Consider the following 14,406-nt stretch of genomic DNA (forward strand, 5'->3'; position numbering starts at 1 on the left):
CAAGGACAACAGGAATAATGAAGACAACATGAGAAGAGATGATTTGTTTGTCTAACTTTCTGTTCCAGCTTTCAAATGAATTACAGAACCGCAGCTCATCGAACCGTGTGGGATGGCTTATGCCTGAGCTAAAAAGACGCAAAGTGGATAAACAATCAGACTATTGTTGCAGTTGTATTGTTTTATCAATAGCGAAATGAATATACTGGCAAAGTAACTGCACACAGCTATATAAGCAACATGTTATACAGCTGTTGTAATAATATACATTTTAATTCCATTTTTATCTATTTTTAAGAAATTTTATAGGTACAATAAAAACATTTTTTATGCATTTGCTATTTATATTTGCCTGTTTGAAAGTGCTCTACTAATAAAGTCTGACTGACTGAAAGATGAGGACAAGCCTTTAGTACTTGTCAAATTGTACTGCTTTAGCTAAAATCTAATTTTATTTTATTTTGTCAAATAAATCCAGGGTGCCATTGGTTTGAGATAAATAGAAGAATTGACTTGCAATTCCCTTTGTCCACCGAATTAGGAAAAACTGCATTGATAATTTATTTTATCTTACTAAATTCAAGTCAAAAAAGGACCACATTTGTCTTCCTAGTATCTCATCAGGCACCCTACTAAGTTGAAAGTGATTAGAGTCGAGCCCGTCATTGTGTTTCTAGGGGTCGCATCAGTAGTTACATGTTTGGGCATCTAAAAAAAAGTAAAAAAATTAAAAAAATAAAAACAGGCTTCTCGAAAATATGTCATTAAATCCTTTACGTGATCAAAATAAAAAGACATGGACACACCAGTGACTGTGGTTATATGTGTGTGTGGCACAGTGAAGTCGGGTAGGAGGGGAGGGGTGTGATTTGATCAGTCAGAGTATCTTGTATTTGAACTGGACTCATGCAGAGAGACTGGACCTACAAGATACAGAAGTGTGCATGCTTTTCTGTGTCCGTATGTGGCACACAGGCAAGTGCATAACTGAAAAAAACAAACAAACATACATTTGTTTCCAGATCAGAAATTAGACTATACCAAAAAACACCAGACAACTGCATGTAACAAACACCACACACAAACACTGTGCTTACAAAGACATAGACACAGTAGAGCCAGAGCGATCTGGGGTTCAGCTTCTGCGCACTAAGGCAATTTGTAATATAGATTTCCTCTATAGGCCACTGTAGTGTACCATTTACCATTTCAAACCCTTTGATTTTTTTTGCCAGTGGATAATTCATCTTCTGCAGGTCAATAACAGAGATTGGGACCTAATGAATGAGTTATAGTCACAACAGCCATAACAGCGATGTTTAAACACTGTTTGGAGCCAAATTCATTGAAAACCTCCTCTGCTGTTGACATGATTTAGGATAGCTTGGGTGCATCAAACATGTAAAAGTACAGGGGCTCTGCAAATAAATATATTCACCGAGTGCCAGGACATTTAATTTGGTTTGTTTTACAAAAAAAAACAAAAAAAAAACATGACAATCAAAGAACAACCAGCAATGATTTAAAGGTATTGTATAAAATGACTTACTTTGAGAACTCAAAAGAGAGCAGAAATGTTAAAATAGAAACTATCAAATAATAGTCAGGTAGCATGTCCAAATGCTGGCATTTTTCTGAAATAATTGGCAAAACATTTATACTACACATGTGTAATTTTGTGAGGAAGATACACATTTTTAAACTCAGTCTCACTCAACTCGTCAAAGGTTGATGCTTGGGCAGCCCCCTGCGTCAGGTCATGGCAGGAACTCGCAAAACTTTAGCATGAACTGCAAACTGTCAAACTAACTCTAACCCATCCCTTACCCTAACCACAAAATCTAAACAAACACTAGTATACATGTCACCATTCACTACTACAACTACCAACAGCAACTTTGTAGGCTAGAATTTCCATCACAGGTAAATTGCCGGTCACATGACACAATGTCTGCAACCTGTCTTGCACCCTGTGCATTAATATACAACGAGGGGGTACCCTTGCCCAAACGTCAATTCTTGACGAGTTGGGAGTGAGAACATGTTGCATTTTTACATCAAATAATGTGAGTGAGACTCTGTGTAGAAAATGTGTGGACCCTGGTATTTTTTGTCATCAGGCGGCAAATATTTCAAGGGCATTCCAGCGGGACAGTGAACTTGATCATTTGTCTGATTCAATTTTTGTACAAATGAAGACCTTTGAAATGTAGGCACATTATTAGTTTTACAGTTTTGTTGCAAATAAGAGCCAAGTGAAAAATCTAAATAAATGGTTTATTTAAAAAAAAAAAAGTCATATTTAATTTTCTAAGTATGAATCAAATGAAGAATCTGTAATTTGCAGGCGATGAAGCTTCTGATTCATAGTAAAATGCACAAATATGTGTTCAATTAGGAGTCAAAACATGAAACATGCCGATGAAGAAATTGAAGTCAAATGTTGATTTTCTAGCATGCGCTGTTCTCACACTGCAATTCATTCACCCAACAATGTTCACATACATACATTAACACACTGGTCAGTAGAAAACTGATCATGTGTTGGTAGGCGCTGGGATCAAACTCACTGACCCACTTCTACCACTGATGAAGATACTATCTAAAGCAGTGCACAGCAAGGCGGCTAATGGTGACAGGCAGACGTCAGCCATGTAAAAGGTTTTGGTACAGTTAAGGGAGGAGATTGGTTCTTTATCCCAGACATCAAAACCAAGTCAAATAATCTTTATCAGTCTCCCTTGGGAGAAATTTGCCTTGGATACAAGCATCAGCTGCATTGTACTACATCTTCAGTCACTAAAAATAAGAAGATGTAGTACAATCAAATAGTTTTGTGCGCAGTGTCCTAATCAACCAGGACAAAAGCAAAATTATTATCTAAAGTGAAACAAACATTCCACAGACATCTGCTGAAAGGCCACTCGGCGAAGAAGAAGCCATTACTGCCAAAGAACATAAAAAAGTTGAGTTAGTGTTTGCAAATGCATACAGGGGCAAAGACCTTATTATTGTATTTTTTTAACCGTAAAAATATTTTGCCACATTCCATTTTAAGGGGTGTTTTGCTGCAGGAGGGAATGGTGCAAGCATTATGTTCCAATATTGAAGCAATATCTCAAGATATCAGTCGGCCTATATAAGCTTGGGCACAGATGGTTCTTCCAAATGGACAGTGACCATAAACATACCACCAATTTAGTTTTGAAATCAAAGTGACCATCACAAAACTCTGATCTCAGTTCCATAGAAAACGTGCTAGAAATGTAAACGTGTGTTAGCAAGGCAGCCGACAAACACAACTGTGTCACCAGTTCTGTCAGAGGTCGTGTGTCAAAACTCATGTAAACCCAAAATGTTCAGAGGGGGTGGGATGATCGGTGTGAGCGCTGCAATAGTCCGCATGCTGCACCGATCTGTTGGAGTGAAAATAGAGCTGAGGCAAAAGGGGAAGCTCTTGATTTAAAGATTGATCTACGTTCCTACCCTCACATTTGGTCTTGAAATTTGGGTCATAACCAAAAGAACGATATCCGAAATACAGTAGGCTAAAATGAGCTTCCTGTTTGGTGAAGAGCTTGGTCATCCAAGAGGGGATTGGAATACAGCCGATGGTCCTAACATCAAGAGGAGTCAGCTGAGGTGGCTCGGGCATTTGTTTCCGAATGCCCCCTGGACACCTCCCTGAGGTGGTGTTCCTGACACGTCCCACCAGGAGGAGACGCAGGACATGCTGGAGATACTTTGTCTCTTGGTTGGCCTGTGAAGGTCTCGGGCTTCCTCCACAGGAGCTGGAGGAGGTGTCTGGGGAGGAAGACGTGTAGGCGGCTCTGCTGATTGTGCTGCACTTATGACTTGGTGCCGGATAAGGGAAAGATGACAACTACGAGTACAGACGACAAAATACTGAAAACCTCTCTGGCATTTATCAGATATAAATATTTTCGTAATCCTAATTGACATTTCAGTTATTCATTATTAAATAAACTGAGGTTAGCATTAAAAGTAATATAAAATAGTATTTTGAGAAACATATGTAAATATACATTTATTTATTCTGTTTTTCTTAAATATAAATAACCTCGACCAATACAAAGGTACTATAGTTGTGTACTACTCCATCCATTTTCTTTATCGGATTATCTTTGCAGGGTCATGGGGGGGCTGGTGCTTATCTTCAGTGGTCAAAGGGTGAGATGAGAGGTACACCCTGGACAGGTCACATGTCGACCACAAGACAATGTAGAGACATGCAGAACAAACAACCATGCGCGCACACACACACACACACACGCACACACACAGGGTATTTAGAGAGACCAGTTAACATAACAGTCATGTCTGTGGACTACCCAGAGAGGACTCATGCATGCCCAGGGAGAACATGCGAACCCCCGTCTGTGATTTGAACCCAGGAACTTCTTGCTGCAAGGCAGCAGAGCTACCAATTGTCCTATTGTGTATCCCCATATATCAATCATCATATTGACTTAAAATCCGGCATGTTGACACACAGCTATTGAATTGACATTTCCATTTATGTGATCTAATTGTATATGTTTATTCACTTCCTTAACTGTCTGATTTCACTTTGTATCTCTACCATTAAAAAGTTAAATACTTTATATTTGAACACATGACACAAAATGAAGTCCCAGCGTCAATGAAAACTTTTCTTGGCTTTCTCAATTCATCGGTTTTCTGAGCTATCTTAGCTAATCTTCTGCTTTAAACATTCAGTGTTTTGCTCAGGGTTAAATTCTACTCTGGCCCATTACTCTCTGCAGAGAGACAGAGTGCTGGCAGCTCTGTCTGTGATACAGCAAGTACTGTAAAGTCTGGAAAAGCTGCACACATTCCAATTTTCTTTAAAAAACAAAGTATTTACTCACAATTTATCTGGGTCCAGATAAGACATCTATTGGGTCTGGATCCAGAATGTGTTCCACCATTTGGGAACATTTGTTAGTGCATTGAAAGTGGTAGAGCTACAGTCACAGTGTGCCACATTTTAGCCAAACTTTTAGACTTTTTTTTTTTTTCATTTAAAGCTAGAATGAATGTAAAATAGCACACATTTTAAAATAATTTCACCATATTTGCAGTTAATGTAAGGAATGGGAACAGAAGAAATATACACAGATGCAATTAAGCTCGGTATGCTAATTGATTCATGCGGTTTTTCAAACTTCAAAGAAAAATTGTCTGAAAGAATCAAAACTAGTTTATGCTGAGACTGAATTCAGTTCAGCATGTTTAGGTGGTGACCTAGGAACATGAGTTAATGTAGTTTTACCTGAACTTAAAACAGGAGCAGTTTAAAAAGTAGTAAATGAAATAGTAGTAAAACAAATAAAAGTAAAAAGTAAAACAAACACAGAGCAACAAAAAAGTAAATACAAAACAGTTTTGTTCCTGGAGTTCAACAAGCAAGATGCTATTTCTCAGTTTGCTGATACTATGCACAATGTAGTATACAATGTCCTGCAGTATATATTAAATAAAGTTGACAGACATTTTAATGTTCTTTTAGTATTTGAAATATTTTTTTTTTTAATTTCCTCTATCGGTTACTTTATCTTCACGTAGGTATTGTGCAACATTTTTCTTTCTGCACACAGGTACAAATATATATCTATCTATCCATCCTTCTGCAAAAACAGAAGAGTATGTGTATGTGTGTACATTTTACAGGATACATCAATCACATCCAAGCCTTTTTGTTGTAGCACGTTTCTGAGATGCCGGCAGGAGGCGTGTATACCAGTATTCGTAGTGATAAGGGGAAATAGGAGAAAAGCTTAAGTTCAAAGACAGAGTTTGGTTATTGGTGTGTTTGCACCCACCAGTCTATTAGACAGGCAATAGAGGAAGGCCACAAAGATGAAGGAGTTTAGACCAGCGGATAACCAAATTAAAACCCCAGAACAGAGCAGCACCTGTTTTGAAAAAAAAAAAAAAAAAAAAAAAACATGCTAATTTAAAATGTAGCTCTGATTTCCAACTCTATCAACAATTCAAACCCACAGACTCCAGTTACTGCCGCTTTGAATATTAAAGAAACCTACCTTCATTTTATTCATGATAATTCAAAACTACTAGCCTTTGCCATATCTGCTTTATGCAGTAGTGTGGCGTGAGAGACTCCTGGCAAACTCTGACATGTCATGCAACATTTTTGATCACAGGCAACAGAGAAAAGAGGGCCTGTCACACTACAAATGCAGAGATGAAAGGATTTTTAACAGTCGTGAAATAGTTGAAGAACTCTTTGAGAATATCCGTCTGACTACCGACGAACCAATCAACTGGCCTTAGTTGGCGTCTTACTGGCCCTAGGCGATCGCCCTGGTGCAATAAACAAAAAAAAAAGAGCAGCCATGCCATGTGTGTTGCATTATTCACAAGGATTATAAAATAGTAAGGTGATGGAAAGTGTGAGGAAGTGAAAGAAAGTTTAAAAAAAGACGCCAGGAAATCACTACTAAGTGAAAGAGATTGTGGAAAAACAACAAATAGGACAAGGAACCAAAGGAACATTTTTCAGAATGGGAAGAAATAAATTAAAATGCAAAATCAACATCTGAGAAAGAGCAACACAGACTATCGAAGATTAAGACATAATTATACATTTCTGAACATCACTTCCTGGTCCTGCCTTGCCTTTTAATTATCCGTTTTGCCCTTGTGCAGCTGTGGCTGAGCTCTGACAACTGCTCTCCCCTGAGATTCCCTCGGCTCCCGGCCGGAACATTAGGGAGTATCAGGGAATATTATACCCAAGAATTAACGCTCCAAATCACCTTGCTATAGATTTAGGTCCCGCGCAGAACCCTCCCTCTCTTAGACAAGATAATCCAGACTCTAGCGGCGGATATATGACACTAATCATTCGAAAAGGTAAGCGGGGAGGGTGCAGGGAGGAGAGGAAAAAAATGAAGAAGACCTTGGAGGAAGTGAAAGGAGAGGACAGAGTGTGTTTTAGCATTCCCGTTTAGGCTGCAGTACAGTAAAGCTGGCACAAGTTTTTGACCCTGAGTGGGTTGTGTCAGCGGCGACAGTACAAAAATCAATACACCTGCTGACAGTGTCTAGCTAATTACGTTTAAATACATGAAGTGGTGTAACAGGTGCAAGTTTCTGGGTTCATAAAGTATCCTAAAGAAGGTGCATTTGAAATTGTACAGCGTGAGCTGTTTTAAAACAAACACTAAATTATTCACCCGCTCCGATGCATCTTGTTTTTCTCTCTGTGCCTTTACGCTCTGATCAACAGCCTGCTGAAGGTTCTCCCTGAGCTCTGTCACCTCCCGCAGCCCTAGCAGCGCTGACCTACAGAAACAAACAGCAGGACAAGGTTGTTATCACTGCGACACAAAGATGAGCCGCTGAAAAGTGAATTTTCATATTCAAATCTTTCCGATTAGCCTGCAACTTAACATTAATCTGTTTCATACATTGGAAAAACTTACCATTAATCTGTTTCATACATCAGAAATGTTCCAAGAATGAAAAAAAAAAAAAAAAAGGAATTATTTTTGTTGACACATGACTATTAAGTGTTCAGGTAGGCTCATGAATGTGTTAGTATATCTGTGTGTGATTGTGCGCATGTGTGGCAGCACAGCTAAGGGAATGTGAAGGGGATCAATATGGAGGGGTCTATTTCTACCACGGAGCCGTGCGTATACATTCGTGCGAGTCCGTTAGTGTTTACGAGCCTGTGCGCGCTTGTGTGCGGGTGAGATTGCATGTGCCGGCTGCCCCGGCTACAGCGGAATCGATGCAACAAATGATTACCATTTCCACAACCCCCCCCCCCCCCCCCCCCTGCACAGTCTGGCTTGGCTTCGGCCACTCTTGAGCCTCCACACACTCCAATGGCCCTCTGCGCCCTTGTGCAAGCACACACACACACACATATATATATATAAATATATATATTTATATATAGACACACAAACACAGAGCCCAAACAAACCGTCCACACCTTTGAATCACACTGTACCTCAGAACCCAACACAAAACTGTGGAATCTGAACTTTTTGGGCACTAAACATATTTGGGCCTTTTACAGAAAATGGTTTGTGTCCAGACGGCGTATAGATGTAACTATTACAAAAAAAATTAAATAACACTTAAAAATATGTGACTAGAAAGTCAGCTTGTGTTTGTGAGATTAAAATAATTAGAAAAATTAACATTAGATTAATTTATAAATAAAACAATGCTTATATATATAGCCGTCCGTATGGGTGGAAAACTTGAGAGAAATGGTGTCGTTATTTGAATACATTTTAGTCCCATTAACACAAAAGATAAAACACTTTTACTAGATTTTACATTTGTTTGTTTTCCACGGCTCTAACTAATGTTGATAATTTTAATTGCTGTGTGTTTTCTCTGCCATTGTAATTTCAAAATGTGCTTGAAAAAGGTGTATCCCACCTTTTTTAAGCACGTCTTCAAATATTATTTTCATTTATTAAATTGCAGACAACAAATTTGACCTATAAAAAGGTACTTTTTGTAAATGTATAGAAAGTAAGTATTAATTAGCTTTTGAACTGTATTCATTTTAACTTCCATTATGAAACATCTGTTATAAAAAAAGGTCACAAACATTAATATTTACATAAATAGTGAATAAAAATTGGACATAAGTAACATGTCAAAATGTTCTCAAAGATTATATGAGACCTTACAGTGAATTAACAGGTGAGATGTTTTAATAGTGACTTTAAAAGTGATTCTGTTAAAGCAGAATCCAATAACAACCAAAAATAAATACAAAAAAAATAAAAATCATGATAAATTGGTCTACAGGAAGAACAGAGAATGATCAGAGTGGTTTAAAGAAAGGATAGAAAGAGAGGAGGCATCCTGTAGAGAGAGAGAAGGGGATTTCCCACAGCACAGATGGAAGCCATTAGCTTGGTGTTGTTGCTTAAAAACCTTTCATGTCTTTGCAGTTATTAGATAATACTGGGTTAATAGTAAACAGCATGATTCCGCAAATGGATCTAATATCCAGACATTGGCGATTGTTTTACCATGCACTACCTGAAATTGGTTTAAATCTAATAAAGTGTAAGAATTCAGAATGTAGCCTCCATAAAGTCTCCGTACTGAGTTTTAAATTGTCGGTTGACGATGAAAATGTTCCATGCTTGGCCGGACCTAACCGAGAAACTCCCTAAGACGGCGATGGTTGTGCTGAGGTTGTGTTGGAGCCAAAGCCACAACCACAGCTATGTGTGCACCAACACACACACAGACACACACACACACACACACACACACACAGACCCTATACTGGGTGATACATGCCTGCTGATGTCATCACCGCAGCTCTGGTAACACATGGGGTCAACCGGGGGACTCGCCTCTGAACTCTGAACTCCCGTGCCCTCACATCTGTTTTCCCACTAGAGTTTAATACCGCCGCTATATTAGTCATGAAACAATACAAACAAAAACAGATGCACGGCGACTTGCTCCGAAACACAGAACGTCGTTTGACCAAAGAGGGAGAGTCCGTTTCTCCGCGGGCCTTCAGAGACGACGTGCACGCGCTGAGAGCTGAGGGGCTGTTCTGTTAAACACATGTTCCGTTAAAGAGCCTACTGTACACTGCACATAAAACATCTAAATGTTTTTGATTACTGCACATACACAGGGGAGCATTGGAAACAGGGATGGGAGAGGGTGGAGTTTTTTTGCCCCCCCCCTTCTCTCCCCTTCTCTTTCTTACCTTATTTTCTCCTCTGCCAGTTTTCCTTCTCCCAGGTACCCCTCCATCCGCCGCGCCTTCCCCTGCACGTGCTGCCAACTCCTCCACTGAACAGGAGACAGAGGGAGATGACAGACAGAGGAGGAAAAGTGTGGGAGGCATGCGGTGCAAGAGTTCACCCAGACAGTGTTTGTTAAAATGCATCAAGAAAGGCCCGATTTAAGCGTAGAAATACAACATCATTGTCAATCAGACACAACTTATGGTTACCTCCTGATGTCAAATAGCCTCTTTTAGTTCATGCATAGTAACAAATATGCAAAATGACAACTATATACATCAGCGCATCGCATCTCTAAGAAGATCAAGACAGTTTTTTGCAAATTTTGCATAGATGGCTATTGCTTCTTGCGGGAATACATGAACTGGGTCACCTTTTAAACAATTAAAGATCTCTGCTAAATATCTTACAGCGGTGGAGAAGGAGAGACGGAATAACAGCCCTCCGCTGGCTGAAACTTGGACGTGGTGGCTGCCCCTTTTGTTGAGAGACAAAAGGCGTTGCTCCCAGAGATGGTCAACAGATGGCAGTCTTTACCTTGAGCAGGCCACTTGTGCTGATTCCCTTCACCGCAAGCCCTAGATGCTGCCTGTTCCGCCGTCTTCCTGCATCTACATGCAATAAAACCCTATTGTTCTACACTTTGAGGGTTTAGCACATTGAGTGGGTATGTAATAAAGCACTCGTCAGGTTTGTTAGTTAGATTTGCTTTGCAGGCCCTTTTCGGTATGAATTTCAAATTTAGCCAATGCTACGTTCCTCCCTTTTTTTTTTTTGTGTTGTGTGTGTGTCTTTTTTTCCTTTTTTGTTCTGCGGGGTGTTTTGTGAGTCAGTGTTTCTTCACAGCTCCTTGAATCTTTTTCCTCTAAATTCAGTATTCCTTGAATATAACATAAACTGTCATTCATCTGTGGCCAAAGCTGGTGAATATTGAGATGGTGTTCTTGCTGAATATGAAGAGGTGGGTTGTGGGATATGTGCATACCTATCTCTGTGTGTGTCTGTGCGTGTACGTGTGTGTTGAATATTTACTGGACAGACCTTGACTTTGTGTGCGTGCGTGCGTGCGTGCGTGCGTGCGTGCGTGTGTGTGTGTGTGTGTGTGTGTGTGTGTTTGCGTGCATGCGTTTTTGACCAAGCAAGACAGAAACAGGAAAAAATGCAAAGTGAGTTTTTGTAATGCTTTTAGGGCAGCACACCCTTATGTGATAATAGAGGCGAGACACCCTGGACCAGAGGAGGGGAAAACAATGAAATAAAGAATGCTGTGTAGGAAAAGAAATCTACATTTAATAGAACTAACAATAATTTATGGTTTTGTAGCATCCAAACAGTTTAAACTAAAGCCCTAGGAAAATTGAAGCTGTAGCTAGAACTGCTAAATATTTTATGATGCACAAACAGTTTTACTTCTGTGTCCGTGTGTGTTTGTTTGTGTGTATGTGTGTGTGTGCCCCACCTTGGCTATTTTATTGAACCTCAAGGTGAAAGTTTGCGGTGAATCTCAATAATCGATAAAGCAGAGATGTGAAAACTTGAGATGGGGATCATATTCATATTCAAGGCATAAGCCTTGAGGTGACCTCGGTGACACCTCCCATAAGCAGAAGCCACAGAGAGAGCAATTAGCTGCACACAATGATCGTTTACCCAAACTCTAACATTTGCAAACAAACAAGCATTTGCAAAGATGCCAACACGGGAAAATATTAGTGGATAATACTTTTACTCTTAAACTTTTGAGAGGAAAAAAAGACAGAGAAACCTAGAGCGGATGCAAGGGGCTTACTTTACACCAATACAGAAGATAAGGATAAGCATTGGCTGCTTACTGGTATTAGTGTATGAAAGAGGTTTTTAAAATGTATTGTTTCAAAAGCAAACTATTTCATCATACAATTTGAAGTTAATATGGCGTGTGAGAAAGTGCTCGATGGACCAAAGTTTTCTTCAGGGATATGGAGCATATATAGCAGTGCTGTCCCTCCCCTATGTGTTGCTTTGCGCTGCTGTTCAGCTGGCTGATAGATGACTGTTACACTTTTCCTGCTTTTGCAAACCACAAATCTGACTGTTTGGAATTATTTCCAGTGGCAAAGAGCAAGAACTGTCATGGTTTGGAAACAAAAGGAGGTACGCACCATCTAGCCCTCCTATTCAGGTAGCAATGCTAAAAAATGAGGTATAGCAAGGTTTTAAAAATGTATGGTTTTAAAATGACAAAACAAAGTTTTGTCAAAAACTGCTTCAGTTAAAATACCTTCTGAAAAGAGATGCTAGAATGAATGTCAGAGAGACTGGAGTTTTCTCCAGGTGTATGGAGTAATTGCTGTACCCTAAATGTCAGCTGATAAGATAAAAATGCTCTGATAATTTCCTTCAATAAAATAAAATAAAAATTCCACTGCGGAGACTTATTTCCTCTAAAAAAAACAAAAAAACAAAATAACACATCAACAATCATGATGTGGTAAATAAGTGTCTTACAATATTGTTATTTTTATTATTATTATTATTATTATTATTATTATTATTATTATTATTATTATTATTATTATTATTATTATTATTATTATATTTGTGTTTACGACTATGTGCAGGTACATGGCATGGACAAGAAGAGGACACCAGTAACATGGTGAGCAGGTAGGCTGACCAACTGACCAGCTAATAGCCACACGTTGTACTCCCAGCTTTACTCTATAAAGAGCACAAAGCCAAAAAAGATGACACTTTGGGCACTAAGCACATGCATAAGCAAACTTAGCAGGTGTTTACTGTGTATTTGTGCTTAAATTGATGTATCATAAACAGAATATTAATAAATAAATGAGATAGGTAGCATTATTATTAAGAATGTAGTAATATATGTTGTTGTTTTTTTAGCAACAGTGGGGATAATTGTGTCTATTCAGTTTTAAACAAAAAAGATTATATCATCTTTATTTTTTTATTTTTTTTACATTTTTCTGTAAATATGGTGACACCAGAAAACACCAGTTTAACTAGAGGTTTTCACACAATGAGAATCCCATACATGGACCATACCTAAATGAGAAATGTGTTCGGTTTCATCTAAACTGCTGACCAAATACTCACATTTCACATTTTCATCTACCTAGAGCCAGGATGTGCCGAGGATTGTGTATTTTGACACTTCTTAATATCTTAAAGAAGAGCAAGAGTCCGGGCGATCTCATCTATTTTATCGCCTATTTTTTTTACAGGCTTCATGAGTTATGACAGTAGTCCACAATCTAAGATCTTCAGACCCTCTGTCTAAGACTTTCTTGACCCTTTAATTCTGGCTTCACAACGTACGCCGCGATATTAGTCCATGATCTAACTCCATAGATCTCTCACTCTCAGTGCCTTCATAGGCACTTCAAAGCCCATCATACAGCATCAGGCTATAATCACAGATCTGCGGTCAGATTACCCTGCTCTCACAGCTAACCTTTAACATGAGAAGGATGAAAACCTTGCTAACCCTGAATCAGTGGTTGGGGCTGGGCTGGGCCCTGCCAGGCCCTCATAAAAGCTTCATAAGGCTTCATGGGAGCTTCCTTTGGCTTTGTTGGGGGATTCGTAGCTGGCTAAGGTGCTCCCGAGAGACGTCCCAAAGCCTCCCATGACTCTTACTCTCTCTCTCTGAAGTTTCATAGGCTTGCAACACTGCTTTTGGGTATAAGCCAAAAGGTGCAGGCACACAGCCGCACACCGTCATGCACACAAATACAGCACAGGATAAAAAAAAAAAAAGAAAAACACTAATATGCACACAACAGTGACTCACAAAGACTAACATAAACACACACAGAGACTCTTAAACTCACACACACTTACACCCCAACACACTCCCCTCTTGCTCTCTCCTCTTCGCTTTATTTACAATCCTCTGGCAGCGGTACAAGGGCCTGGGGCTATAACACACGGCACCTAATGCTCAAACTGCCAGGTAATCTCATGTCTGACATCCTCCTTTGATAGAAACTGATCAATAGACTCTTGTAAAGGAGTCATTTTCTCTGATGTTTCCACCAACCACTTCTCTCTATCTCTAACTCTCTCCCTTTTTCACTCTCTTTCCCCCCTTTTCTTTTATTAGCCATACATATATAATTCATATTTCAGCAGGGCTGAGTTAGCTCCAAGACAAGGGGTGGGTTGGGGTTGGGAGGGGGCGGGGGATTCTTTGTGTAATAAAGAACAATAGTTGTGAAATGATGGGGAGAAATGCCAGTGTTTGCTCTTGGTTCCGGTGAACAACAGTTTTGGGGATCGATAGAGTGTGAAATGGGATTATAGCTAGTAATAGAGGTGAATTGGAGGAGAAAGGCCGGTGCATGTGTGTGTCCAGGGATCCAGGTTGGATATCGGCACACACACATGCATATGCACACACACCCTGCCATAATAATTGTATCATGTGAATGGTGAGATGGACTTCAGCGATGCAGAGTACAGTTAACGTTGTATTTATCTTTTATGAAAGTTTTCAAATTTAAAAAAATGCAAGTTAATGTTTTTTATTGTCATACATTACACATTAAATCACATCAGGCTTAACATTTAGCCTGACCCTGTTAGATTTAATAGAGATGCACCAATC

This window comes from Fundulus heteroclitus, chromosome 21 (genome assembly GCF_011125445.2).
Source record: "Fundulus heteroclitus isolate FHET01 chromosome 21, MU-UCD_Fhet_4.1, whole genome shotgun sequence".
NCBI classification, from domain to species: domain Eukaryota; kingdom Metazoa; phylum Chordata; class Actinopteri; order Cyprinodontiformes; family Fundulidae; genus Fundulus; species Fundulus heteroclitus.